At 31.9% G+C, this 15692-nt stretch overlaps 1 protein-coding gene across 1 annotated transcript in view; it reads right to left on the bottom strand.

The window, feature by feature from the left end:
- Positions 1–15692, bottom strand: part of LOC143076179 (lactase/phlorizin hydrolase-like) — a 59586-nt gene that overhangs the window by 8606 nt on the left and 35288 nt on the right. The gene's annotated exons all lie outside the window — the stretch shown is intronic.

The raw sequence follows: 15692 nt of genomic DNA, 5'->3' as shown, positions 1-15692 counted from the left end.
GTAATTTGACGGAAGTGATACGAAGACTCCATATGAGATTTATTTTCCCTCATGCATTTAAAATAAGTGACATGCTTTGTAAGTGGTAAACCATAAGTGATCTTTGGTTGAACTTCCAAAAAAATCCCCATATAACAGACATAAGATTTCTTCCTTGTTAAGTTTCGTTGGGTATGTGTATGTGTAACATAAAATATTGTCATCCATGAAATATTGTCTGTCGGACAAATTTTCATATAAAATATTGTCCACTGACAGTATTTCATAACAAATATTGTCATTATGAAATAGTGTCCTTGTCCATAAAATTTTGTCACCTCCTTCTGGACAATATTTCACTATGAAATTCTGTTCATGACAATACTTCACTATGAAATACTGGCTTTGAAAATATTTTTTAATCGAATTATTTCACAATTAGAAATAATACACATTGAGCATGCAGTATGCACATTTTTAGATTTATAACTGAAATTGTTTTGTATAGTAGAGAATTTATATCATTGTTAATAGTGAGTTTCAAATTTGCATAGATACATTACAAATGGTTAATTATAGATTAAAGAATGGTCTAACAAAGGTTTCATTTTATTACATTATACTGTACAAATATAAGTAATATACTGACAATCGCTTATTTTGTAAATATAAACACAGGTATGTGTCGCAGAAAAAAAAACCCTATATACCTTCTCTAACATGAATATATGTTGATAACCTCCCCTTCATGAGACAAAATTTAATGACAATCTGTCTATGAAATATTGTCTCAATACTCACGAAATATAACCAAAATATAACCTCCCTTTAACAGGACACAATTTCGTAGTATTTATCTATGAACAATTGTCTTATTCCACACAAAATGTAACTTCCTTTAACATGTTTAACAAGACAAAATTCCATAGTATTCATCTGTGCAATATTGTCTATATACAGACACAATTTCACTATGCAAATTTGTCCTTCTCTGGACATTTTAAATTTTCCATAAACGAGGACAATATTTCATGATAGATAGTTATGAAATATTGTCTTGTGGTACAATATTTCATAGGGCAATATTTTGCTTTAGATATGGTGAGGTTCAAAATTTTGTCAATGCCTAATTTATTTACCAAGCAGTTTATGTAATTTGATTTTCACACCAAATCGATGTTGTTTGGACTTTATATGCGGGAATAACACAGGAACGTAGATATTATCAGAACATTTTTTGTACATTGTTTAAACGAGATATCTATGATTCTTTTATGTGTCTGCTAGTATGAAACAATCAATCTCAAACTGGGAATGCAGAAAACAGTTAAATCATAATTTATTCTACTTCACGAAATGGGCTATTATTGTATGATCTTTCACCAGATTATTGGGTTTTGTTCTGAGCAACATGGGTTATTTGACCGACCCAGTAATATTACTTTTGGTTAAGACATTGTATGGGTTCCGTAGTTCGAAGTGTATGATTGTCAATACCTAAAAGGAATAAAAAAATTCCATTCTCAATGTTATTGGTATCAAATTTCATTGGTTATATCAGCATCGTAATGATAGGTTATATTACAAGATATTATGTTAATTCACACCGACAAGGTCATAGTCAGAGCTAAACCTACAAGTTAAGAAACATATTTTTCATTGACAGTATATAAACGGTTGTTAATATAGTGTGGTCTCCGCAAATAGAGAAAGTGTTTACGTAAACCCATTATTTTTTATTCCTTTTTATGTATAAGATAGCTACCTCTCAGTTCGGCACCGAATCGTTTAGAATTGTAAATCTAGTAATCGTAAAAAAAATTCAAACGCATTTGAAATAACCACACTTATAATGTCTTCTATTGTAAGTACGGACATTTTCTTTCAGAATACCTTTTAATTTAAACAAATGAGAAACAATGCACTGTAGAAAAAAAATGATTGGGCATAATGTTCAAAGGCAAATATAACATGCCTAATTAAACCCATAATATACTGGGATGTTGATAAGACATCATACTGATATGATTTGAACGTGCTACCTCGCAGAGTAAGCTACACAGAAACACATACATCTCGCTGCTGACGCTTGGTCTTAACCACGTACTTGGCGGAGAAGAAGCATATTTCAAACTTTCCTTCGGTTTAATCTTAGGAATCTTAGTAATTGCAAAAACAACTTCCCGCGCTTAAGACAAGCGCTCTCACACAATGAATCGAAATGGTCACAGGAATGATAAATACCCATTAAAGTAGTCGTTCTACTTTGGACATGGAGTTTACAAAAAATGCAAGTACTAGTATTATAGGATTTAACACATTTTTAATAGGTTATTAATGTGTAAACAGGGGCGATTAACTCAAAAACTGTATAAAAGTCCGAAGTTGATGGGTAAACCGGGGCGATTAACTCACAAACTGAATAAAAGTCCGAAGTTGATGGGTAAAACGGGGCAATTAACTCACAAACTGAATAAAAGTCCGAAGACTTTATTCAGTTTGTGAGTTAATCTCCCCGGTTTACACATTAATAACCTCTAGCAAAAATGTGTTTAATACTTATAATTCTTAAGCCAAATATTCGCGATTTCATATTAACATTTGTTTGTGTAAAGGCTTCTATAATGACCACTACATACACAACTGACAGGTCGTAACTAAGGAGTTGGCCACCATATTGACTTTTTAAAATCCATAAATGTTCTATAAATCCAGCAGAAATTAAAATAAAAAAGCACCTAACTCCAAAAGTTCATTTTTATGAGGTATTATCCGAATCTGACGCGTACACAAAACGAAAAAGTCTTTCCCTTCAATTTTTTATTCGTATGACGAAGTGTTGGCCATGACGTAAATTCGCCAAATCGTTCATGAAATTTCGCGGAATTTTATTTATCTTTATACATTTTTCGATGCTTTAGTGCATTTATTTTATTTATTTTTTGTTATATATGCATTAGAATAGAAACAACTGTTATACATTTGTTTTTTTAATCTCAATTTGATGAAAATCCCAGTATCCCTGCAAGAATGTGTATCGCGCATGAACAGATTACGAAAGTAGTTTCGGAAACAGGGTTTATCGAAGTGTAAACCAAGAGAAAATTTCGTATTGAACAATCCAATTCAAGTATTTACAGATATGCAGATCATATAAGAATTATTTTTAAACATACTCATCTATTATTTTAACATTTTATTGGTTCACATATTTTTTATGCATTTTTTTATGTGAAGCATTTTGCAATAAAACCAATATCAATGTAATGTGTTTTTATAAATAAGTTTGCATTATTGACAATATAGCGAAAGTGTTCATCATGACTCGGATATTTTACTACCTTCGAGTCTCACAGTTAGTCATATGTTTGTTTGAACATAATTGTAAAATGTGCCGAATTGATCCATTTTCGGCTTAAAGTACTAGTAATAAAACCCTAGATATCGCAAACAAAACAGTACAAGTGTTTCTAATAAAGTGACTCCACAGTTGATTTTTAAATATCTACTAGTGTAGAATGCAATATGGTAGTATTCGTCTTACTCGTATTTCGGTTTACCTGTGCATGCCTTTCTGTTGTTTCTGTATGTTTCAATGATTTATTTTTTTCCCATGTCGTTGTTCTTACTTGACATAAAAAAAAAGCAAAAAAGAGACGAGAAACATGTATCACAAAATGATTTTCTCTTCTTTATTTACTAAAAATCAGAACCTCTATAAAAATGTAGAAAAACAAAATGTACATGTAAAAGAGACAATAGTGAAAGAAATGATTCAAAAATATCCTAAGGTATCTGTGAATATTGTTAAAATTGCATGTCAATTTATCATGATCTTATATAAAATTACGAATGTAAGATATAATATTTCAAAAGTATAAGTATTCATTTGTACTATCTCAATGAAAAAACCCAATTCAGATTGTAAAAAAAAAAAAAAAAAAATTACATTATATTACTGTTGATGAACAACACAGGGTTTGAAATTCTAAATTGTAAAAACTAATTATTGCATCATCATTACTTTTAAAATAACCAAAATAGTAAATGGTAATATATTATACATATTATTTATATTTGTAGCTGTTGAAGTACAAGGGGCTAACGTTCTGATATAAGCTGGTGGCATTTCAGTTGGCATTGGTGGCACTTTATCAGGATAAAAACCATTGTTCGCTATCAAATCCCTAATAAATCGTGCTGATGCTTTTGGTGTCCTTGTTCTATTAGGGTCATTAAAATCAACATAGTGAAGACCAAAACGTTCGGTATAACCTCTCATCCACTCTAAATTGTCCATTAATGACCATGCTGTATAACCTTTGACGTTTGCATCATCAAGTCGTATAGCTACAATTAAAGATTATGATTTGAAAGTATTTAAATATCTATACTCTTCACTAGAAAATTAAAAAAAGTTCAAATGCAATACAAATTAATAAATAAATCACATCTGATTGAGAAAAACAAATTTCAAAATCAAACATTGATAAAACATCATAATACTAGTGACATATATACCGTTTGTGAATATTTTGTATAATTAAAATTAATTCAAATACCGAGTTATTTGCTTCTGGGATATGACTAGCATAGGTTAACGGGTGGTAGAACGCTTAATTATTGTATTAGAGGAAAACTATAACAGAACCAACTGCATCAAATAGGAAACCAGATAAATGGAATAATAAAACAGACGTTTTTTTTAGGAATAAACAACCAAGTCAGATGTGATATTATTAACTCTGTAATACTATGGAAGTATTGTATTGGCAGAAACTTCAACAAGCGGACTTCAAACGTTTATAGTGCGATGCCGCAAAATCGTTAATTTTTTTTTAATTAAATCGGCATGTCTTCCGGATGCATGGGTTCCGATAAAAAAAATTTGGAACCTCGTGAATGATCGTAATTACGAAACATATCGATATAACCGGAAGTGTACTTAATTTTTAAGGAAATGACATTTACCGACCATGTGAAAGATAAATATATCAGTTTTTATAGGTTTTGCTGCTAAAAACAAATAAAAAGAAACGAAAGAGTTAAAATACTCACAAACCATTAACATTTCAGTTTAAGTTACAATCAATTTTAAGGGTGGGAGGGACGGGGTTACAGAGCTTTGATCGGAACAAAAATTAAAAAATTTTAATTAATTGTTTACTGAAAGTCCAATGGCGAATATTTTATGCAATTAAGCAAGAAACAAAAACATAAATTGCTTAGCATACGGTGTTAGATGCCTCAGAACTGTTAACCTTTTTAACACATAAATTATTTCTTATTTGATTTCCATGATAAAAAAAAAAATAAACTGCTCCAGAGCCCATCATGGTGATTGTTCTTTAATAAAAGTGCATCCAGAAATAATTGAAGCCCTCCGTAAAAATAAATCTGTCAGACGGCCGAGTAATCTCAGACTAGGTTGAATATTTAAGGTTTGTTTTCAACTTTGGAATTATTATAAAAGGTGTAACAATTCATCTGCATATGTCTCGTAACTTTATATTGCTATCTAATTTCACACGTGTGTAATTATTAACCTCTTTTAGTCTTAAAACCTATTTGGTAAATGAGTTAATAACATTTTATGATATTTTACGATAGAGAAAATCAGAAATATTTGTGTTACACTCGATAAAAGTTTACAATCTTTATCTTAAAGTTTGAATTATCCGGCACCATCCCGCACCATCCGGCAAACTACAGGCGCTTCACCTTATTTTCTGCAAAAACTCTACTTCAGAGTCATGTAATTTTTATAATAGGATATTTCCCAATCCAGTGATAAAAACATATTAAACAAAAAACTAAAAATAATCTTAACTTCTTTCCGAATACAGCTAATTTTCTTTGCCATTCTGTCAAATATGGACCGATATTTTAGATGGTTTCAGCTGTAGTCTTTAACTATGGAATGGAAACAGGTGTCGTTATTTATGTAGCGATTCGCTAAAAGCCACAGGAGTTTCCGTGTTTATTTACATTGGTAGGTAGATAAGACCTTCGATCACGTGATAAGATTAGTTTCTGTAAACTTCACAGGCGACAGCGGCATCGCAGATACCCCAACAAAGGAGTTATCACGTACTTGACAAACTGAGTCGGAACTTTTATTTTCCGTAAGAAATAAGTTGGACGCGAATGCGGTAATTTTCTGTTGTGGTTCCTGTCAATATAATACTTTCATGGTAATACGTAGTATCTACTGCTTTGAAGTCGTATCATATTTTTTTATCTTTCAATTCGATGTATGTATGTAACTACTTACCCTTCAAGACGTTATTGATGTAATGCTTATAGTAATATACTCGATGAGCATCTTGAATGCTTCCATTTCTATCTGATACACCATTTTCTGTGATATAGATTGGAGTGTTGCCATAGTGATTCCTGATCCAGTTTAATGCCTTTCGTAGTCCCCATGGTGTAACCTTTAACCAAGGGGAACCAGACCTACATTACAAAAGTATGACATTACTTAGGCTCCATATAGTCTTTTCTTTTCAGTGCATTAACATGGCAAAATATATACGTTATGTCAAAACCCAAAGTTTTAAAAGATAATCTATGTACATACACACAGAATGCTTTAACAACTACGGTATAAAATGAGGATCATTTTGTTCTGACTCCTCAAGAGAACCAGAGATATTCATTTTCGGCTGTATTTATATAGTTTAAACTTTCTGTTTAGTGGTTTATGTTGTTGTATTTTGTTTCACTTTTAGTTTCTTTAGAACTTAAAGAGTTTTGAACGTCCTCTTGAAATCTTCGGCCTTTTTTTCTAACATCATTATTAAGCGAGTGACTTATTTCAAAAAGACGCTTAGTTAACGACTTTAATGCACCCACCTAACACACGGCTGTATTATATATCATTCGAAAGCTAATAATCTGTACTTTCTGTTTTGCCCGGTCGTAAAAAAATCGTACGGTGCATTTTCTGTTAAATCAATGTCAAAGGTCATGAATAAACATTCCAATTTTTGCAATTACTAAACAAAAAGCCATTTTCTAATTCTTGTACCATAAAATTTTTCAAAAGATCATATGAATTTTATTGAACATGATACATTATTTCAAAATCAAACAAAAAAATAGAGGTTAGATGCGCAATATTTCCCGAAAATTGAAATTTATCGCAAATCTTAAAAAAATGAAAAATTGTTCCAAAAGCAAAATATATCTTAGGAAATCGATATTTGTATGCTAAAAAAATAGATAAATGTATATGTCTTAGGTCAGGGAATATTTGTTTTGAATTTTAAGATGCAATTATTAATTATTGTTCATAGAACAGCCTTCTATTGAAGTGTTTGCAGTTGCCCAAAAATCTGCCATCTGCAAATAGCGATCTTTTTGTTATTCTATGTTAACATAGCACATCGCTTATTGTCAATATCAGGGAGGAGAATGATTTTCCATAATAAAAATAGGGGTATTTAAAGTTCGAAAAGAATATATACGAGCTAATTGAGGTAAAAATGTGTTTTTTACGAAGTCAAACGTATTAACTTTTTGTAATCATGTTTAAATGCAAACATGACTTTGCGACTAAATCGTAGGTAACATTAAAAAAAGTTACCTTGCTTAGAAACACTTGGTTGTCTAAAGCGGGATGTAAACGAACAAAATATAATGCTGCTGCTTCTTATTTAGTCTAAAATCGTGTTAGTAATATTAAGTGTGTTTAGAAGTTTAATCGCTTTATTTTTTTAAATAAAAGATGCTATGAGTATTTTCAACATAAACTTTTAAAAAACAAATGCAGGTCATTGTGTATGTAAAACACTATAAGCAGTTGTGAAATAAAAAAATGAAAAACTTGAATACCCTTCCTGACCTCATAAGATCATTCGCTGTTTTAGGCAGTGATCGTTTTCATGGTGTGCTGTATTTTGTGAACTGTTGTTCGTCTCTTAGACTAATTTTATTTTGCTCATGGTTTTAATTAAGTTTATCTGATTCATGGTTTAAGATGTGGATTGTCCTTTTGGTATTAATTTACGTTAAAGACATTAACTTGCAGTAATGAAAATCGGCAAACAAATCGCCTCAAAGTAAAGAATAACGCAATAAGACAAAAATCCTCGAAAATAACTTAATTTGCTCACGGTGATGTATATATAGAACAAAATCGTTATTATGATACATTTAGCTACAATGATTTACAATTTTAAAACCTTTGACTACTTGAATAGTGACGAAATATATCAAAGGGACATCAAACTCATAATTGAAAACGAACTGACAAAACGGCCAAAAAAAAAAAAACGAACACGACAAAGCAACAGTATACAAAACACAACATATGAAACTACAGATTGAGTAACAAAAAAAAACCCCAAAAATATTTGGGGTGAATTCAGGGACTCCCAAAGGGTAAGCAGATCATGTTCCACATGTGACACCCGTCTTGTGGCTCATTTAATTCCTAACTCGGTGCCAAGCCTTAGTGGGTGGGTGTCATTCAAGGCAGATATGACGGTATTTTGGTAACGTCGATTGGAACTTATCAGTCGTCATCTGGCGAAACAAATATTTTATAATTGTCAACCAACTCGTAGTGGCGTCCATAAAATTTTCAAAGGGATGATTCCAACTTTGCATTTGAACTCTGGTTTAAAACCATGTTCGAACCACCACTTTTCTTCAAATGTCCTGTACAAAGTCAGGCATATGGCAGTTGGTATCGAATAATCTGTTTCTTTGTATGTTGGCGTTTGTTTTTGTAGCAGTTCAGTGTTTCTGTTATATCGTTGTGTTCCTCTTGTATATATATTGTTGATGCGTTTTTCTCGGTTTTGGTTTGTGACCCGGATTTGTTTCAGTTTCTAGTAAATCGATTGATGACTATTGAATAGCGGTATACTATAGTTGCCTTTATTAATAATCTTCATTGTGAGCAGTTACGCACTATCACGACAATAAATCGTGAACATACATGCAAGCTCTGGAGAAATATACTCCACAAGAAGATGCCGCGAAATCGCGTTACAATTGGGCAAGTTTTTAGATAAATAGTTTCATTTAATTTCGCGGGCAGTACGTCGACTGAGCATGCAAAGACAAGTTAAGGAAATACAAAACCCTACAGTTATACGACATATCATAAATATTTCCGACTTGTTATTTTCTCAGAGGAGTTGAGGCTCAATGAAATCGGTCTCCTCCTTTAGTAGTTGAGATATGCAGGCGTTGCTATAATGTTGCTACATAGAAATTACTAATTTATAATTTGGTAGTAAGGAGTGTTTTTGTTGGTTGATTTATGCTCATCTCTATTGTCGTTAAACTTGTTCTCAACCAACCCTCATCGTCGTTTTCAAGATACGTGATAGAGTAAACTATATCTGTTGAGTCTTTTATTTTCAATTTCAATGGAAATTATGAGTCCAACATTGTCACAAATTTGACACTATTCAGTGAGATGACATCATCTATATAATTGAAAGTGAAGTTTCAAGATAATGGTGCTTCTTTCCAGTCGTCATCAGAAACTCTTGCATGAATTCATCCTCGTATGAAAAATGGACTAGTCATTCAATCTATTCAGGAAGTCTAGTTGTAACTAGAATCGTTGCGTATTAATGGATTTTTGTCTTCAAAACTATTCTTATTTGCTGAATTAATGCATTTAAACAATAAACAACGCAATCTAATCAATCAAGAAGTAAAGTTTTATAATTTGTTTCCTGGTTTTTTAATTCTTTGAAATTTCAATTTTCATCAATTAATTTTCTATTTATTTTTGTCTAGATTGTCAATTTCTTTATTTTATGGTTCACATTAAATAAATAAAAGGGGTTTTCACTACAACAATATTTATAATGAAGCTACAAATCAAACAATTAGAAAAGTCGAAAGATGTTCATTTCAGTCGGGTAGATTCAATGCAGATTGCAATCTCTTAGTTTCACCCCCTTTATTTCAAGCAATAGTATGATTCGTGCACATATTTTTTTACTTTGAATTTTTCAGATTCTTAAGAATTTGTTTATTAAATCTTATTTTGACCACATACAATGTTTCAATTGCAAGAAATGCTTAAAAACTGTTTTTCGCAGATGGCGGTATTTGGGGTAACTGTATGAGTTGTTTTGATTTGCTGTTTGATTAGAAGTAAGCATAATTTTAGGAAATTTATGATGTCAGAAACTTCTTTGATAGTCATTACAGGGTTTTACTTAGTTTAAAGTGATTAGCAGTTGCATCAGAAAGAAAAATTTGTGTTTTTGCACATTTTATTAACTTTTACTCCAATTTCAGGAAACATGTGCTGTCTATTAAAAACACGCTTTAAATATATAAATAAAGGCAACAGTAGTATACCGCTGTTCAAAACTCATAAATCCATGGACAAAAAACAAAATCGGGGTAACAAACCAAAACCGAGCGAAACGCATTAAATATAAGAGGAGAACAACGACACAACATCGAAACGCAACACACACAGAAACAGACCAATCATCAGACAAAACACCACGAGAATAACAAATGTAACATGAAAACCAAATACATGAATTTGGGATAGACAAGTACCGTGCCACGTCTTATCTCAATATCTCAAAAATAAGAGAAAACACAAACGACTCAACGTTAAAATGCAACACAAAGAGAAACGAACAATATATAACAATGACCATCTTCCTGACTTGGTACAGGACACTTTTAAAGGGGAATAAAAGTGGTGGGTTGAACCTGGTTTTAAGGCATGCCAAACCTCGCACTTTAATGGCAAAGTTAAATATAACATTGAAATGACAACATAATATTACAGGACTACAATACAAATAAATAGGAGAACATATTAGACACAGAAAAACATGATTAATAGATAACAAAAAGCATCAGGTTTAAAATTCAATACGCCAAAAACGCGCCTTGCCCACACAAGACTCACCAGTGACGCCCAGATATAAAAGATCGAAAGTGAAAAAAGTACAAAGTTGTACAGCACTGAAGATCAAAAGTTGAAAAGGTTTCGCAAAATACGGCATTGTTTTTATGCCCGGGATAAGAACATTCTTATTATATAGAACAATTCATGCTATTGCAAACAGTAAATTTTATCAAATGAATATGAAAGAGATATACACAAAGAAACTAAAGTATTAACTAATTACAGAAAACTAAACCTGAATACATAACGCCTAGATATAAAAGATCGAACGTGAAAAAGGTACAAAGTTGTACAGCACTGAAGATTAAAAGTTGAAAAGGTTTTGACAAATACGGCATTGTTTTTATGCACGGGATAAGAACATCCTTATTATATAGAATACTTAATGCTATTGCAAACAGTAAATGTTAACAAATGAATATGAAAGAGAAATACATAATGAAACTGAAATATTAACTAATTACAGAAAACTAAACCCAAGTTTATCACAAAATAGACACACATCCGAATCAGTCCAAGCGTCAACGTAATTAAAAAAAATTGTGACGTCACATACGATGGCGAAAAGGCAGAAACGTGAAACGTTATGCCACATTTGAATTTATGAAATTTAGAAACAGCATGACGTCACATATGAAAAACTATCATTCAAAAATGAGATAGAATTAGGATTGATTTAGAACTAAATACTGATAATTCATTTAAACAAAATGCATATTGCAATACTTATTAATAGCAATTAACTGTAATATATATATGTCCAGTTTGTTATGAATCCAACTTCAAACGTAAATAATCGTACAAAATTTAATATAATTAATAAAGAGGAGGTGGTTAATTTTTCTATACGTCATACCTAAATATATAATAAGAAGACGTCAACACATTTGACAAAATCTGATGAGAATTACAAATATAACATTGAACATGTAAACTAAATACATGAATTTGGGATAAACAAGTACAGAAACACGTCTTATAGTAATGCGAATTCACATTCAGCAAAACGGTCACAATCGGGAATAAGTCACGTTTGGTAATTAAAAGATTAGACGACATAATGACAAACCACAATCTACCATGTGGTAAAAATGTCCTTAGCTAGTTTGGTTAAAGAGACATTATATGGATCAACCAATTCGTGATGGTGTCCATAAAATTTACGGAGTGTCAATTTTAATCTGTCCTCCTCATAACTTTGTTGGAGCAGTTTCTGCGTAAGGAGCACACTCCTGTATATGAAGTCCGTATAGTGTGAACAAGCACGTGAATAACGTATCAATTGTGATATGTAAACACCATACGAAGGGGCAGAGGGTATGTTACTGCTGAGAAATGGGAAATTGATAATTGGGAAGTTGAAATCGTCCCGTTTATCATAGATTTTTGTGTGAAGTCGTCCATCTACGTCAATATTGAGGAAAAGATCAAGGTATGAAGCAGTCCTTCTAGTATCAGTAGTATCCTTAATTTCAAGTTCACTGGGATATATGAGATGTAAGTATTGGCTGAAGTATGGGTTGTTCAACGATAAAACATCATCAATATATCGAAAAGTAAAATTAAAGAATTTCGCAAGGTGCTTTTTCTTTTTGTCTTTTAGAAGGTTCTGAATAAATTCTGCTTCATACGAATACAAAAACAAATCAGCCAGCAGGGGTGCACAATTAGTACCCATTGGAATACCGACTGTCTGTTGAAATATAAATCCTCCAAACTCAACAAATATATTGTCGATCAAAAAGTCCAGCATTTTAATAATATCATCTTCAGTATATTTTCTGGAAGATTCAGTGTGATTCTTCACAAAATATGAAGTATTGTATCCCAAAACAAGAAATTTGTATCTACGATTCCCATTTTTATAGAAAAAGCTCTGTTTTATGAGTTGGTGAAGTCGATCTTTCAACTGAGCATGGGGAATAGTAGTATATAGCGTAGAAAAATCAAAAGTTTTTATGTTGCTGCAAAATTGCAAATAGTTATCAGAGGTACCAGGATTATTAAAGATTGTGATCGAAGGTTAAGCAGTAGATCTTTCGAATTTTTGAGAATCCACATCTGGTTAACACCACTGGTAGAATATATTTCCTCACAATATTTTTGAAGCCCATCTTTAACTGTAGAAAGAATAGTAGTCAATACTTTAGAAAGATGTTTAGTCGAACATTTTGAAGACCCAGCTATGTATCGTTCTTTATATGGAGTTTTGTGTAATTTAGGTATCCAGTATAATGAGGGCAAGTTTTCTTCGTTTTCTTTGATGTTGATACCAAAAGAAAGAAGGACAGATTTATGATTTTGTAAAATTTCATCCTTGGTAAATGATGTTAAAGAATATGTAGGATTACCAGTAGTTTGATCAATTCCAAGCTCTGTAGTGAGACATTGCAAATAATGTTTTTTACATATGAAGACAATATTATTGGAGGCTTTATCTGCCGGAACAACGACATATTTGTCATGCAAAGAGGATAAAGCATCCACAACCTCCGGATTCTTGAAAGGGTTAGAAACTCTTGTACTCATATTACATCTTAGTTTTTGTATGCGCCTCTGAATGCATGATCGAATAGCTTTGATCCATTCAGACAAAGTGTCCAGTTCGGGTTCGTCTGGTTCGCGCTTTATCCATTTTCTTGCATAGTCCTCAACTGCATCTATCAGTAACTTGAAATTCTTTTTCCAGTTGATGGGCTGGGGGATTCTATACTTTGGTCCCTTGGCTAGCAACTCTCTTAGTTGTTTATTGGTAATAATACCAAGGTCACCAGTAATAATATGACCAGCTGGACTATAATTGTATTGAGAAGATGCACATGAGCAATCCGGAGGCTTGGATTTTGTATCTTTGAGGTTAAAATCCTCTAAAACTCTCTTGTGGTTGAAAATCTTTGATGCAATAGACTTGGTGTAAGTATAAGAAATAACAGGTGTAGCTTTATTTTTGAAGTAATCAGGTATAGTTTTTTGTACAGATTTTTGATGAAAAATATTGCCAATATTTACAGCATCTAAACCTTTATTGGCGAATTCTACCTTAAAAAAGTAACGTTTTTCCTCACTATTGGATGTAGTCAATACGGGTTTAAATAGTCTATGGTTAGCAATGTCCATGATAATTGCAACTAATCTATACAAAACAGAACGAGAATCAGTAACGGAAGTATTTTTGGCATCTTGAAATAGTAAAGAAAGTTTTGACAATGAAATGGAGTATAACTTAGTTCTAATATGATGAATACCTAAAGGTTTTTGAACAGACGTTAATAGACTATCAATTGTCACGGTGTGTACAGCAGGTGGTATATATTTTCTGTGACCATGACTTCTATTTCGTCGAGCAGAAGTATTAAATAATTTTAATGTATTGACAGTACTACACCTGGGACTAGATAAAATACCTACACCATCAATTTTGTCATTGCATCCATAGGGAATGGCTGTTCCCAACTCTCTGATCCAAAAGTCTTCTCTTTGTAAACGATATGGTGTACTCAATATGGGGTCATTTGTTGGATGATAAACAGTCATTAATCAAATGCATTTGATTAATGACTGTTTATCTCTCTGCTAAAAGTTTAAATTGTTTGCATATGTGAATTAAGTATATAAAAGTCATATAATGCAATCAAGCTGAAATCTTAGACAATATGTCCTTATTCGTCCTTGGCCTTTGATCTTGATTTGACGGAAATTGCACCGTACGATTTTTTACGACCGGGCAAAACAGATAGTACAGATTTGTAGCTTTCAAATGATATATAATTTAGCCGTGTGTTAGGTAGGTGCATTAAAAATTTAATTTCATGGTTAAAGTCACTCGCCTATATTATGGAACAGGAATATTCGTTATGACTGTGTCTGAAACAAACTAATCGTAAATAGAAACGGATACAAAGGACTTTATTTGGTGTAACTTAAGACGACATCATTCAAAATCTCCAGTACGAAATATAAGGTTATAGATATAAGAAGAGGTGATATATTAAAAACACGCTTTAAATATATAAAAATGCATTTGATTAATGACTGTTTATCTCTCTGCTAAAAGTTTAAATTGTTTGCATATGTGAATTAAGTATATAAAAGTCATATAATGCAATCAAGCTGAAATCTTAGACAATATGTCCTTATTCGTCCTTGGCCTTTGATCTTGATTTGACGGAAATTGCACCGTACGATTTTTTACGACCGGGCAAAACAGATAGTACAGATTTGTAGCTTTCAAATGATATATAATTTAGCCGTGTGTTAGGTAGGTGCATTAAAAATTTAATTTCATGGTTAAAGTCACTCGCCTATATTATGGAACAGGAATATTCGTTATGACTGTGTCTGAAACAAACTAATCGTAAATAGAAACGGATACAAAGGACTTTATTTGGTGTAACTTAAGACGACATCATTCAAAATCTCCAGTACGAAATATAAGGTTATAGATATAAGAAGAGGTGATATGAGTGCCAATGAGACAACTCTCAATCCAAGTCACAAAAGTTTGAAAAGATAATCACAATGTACATACACACAGAATGCACTTTAAGTAGGAAGAAGTGGAAATTATAGTAAAACCAAACACTAATCAAAGCTGGTATATTAACCAGATATACCCCTGAATAATAAGTAAACATCAAATAACAAAAAAGCATTACAAATAGCACCAACAGGTCAAATGAAAAGAAAGTACGATTTGAGAGTTCTGTATTATATATTTTTTTTATCTTTATGAAATATTTCTCGCAACTAAGTCCCCATGATTTCATTTTAAAATGTTTTAATTTCTTAATGATACTTGATAAAT

Source organism: Mytilus galloprovincialis, chromosome 5, assembly GCF_965363235.1.
Source record: "Mytilus galloprovincialis chromosome 5, xbMytGall1.hap1.1, whole genome shotgun sequence".
Lineage (NCBI taxonomy): Eukaryota > Metazoa > Mollusca > Bivalvia > Mytilida > Mytilidae > Mytilus > Mytilus galloprovincialis.
Note: the sequence above shows the minus strand (reverse complement) of the source record. Positions and strands in the feature narration are given on the sequence as shown.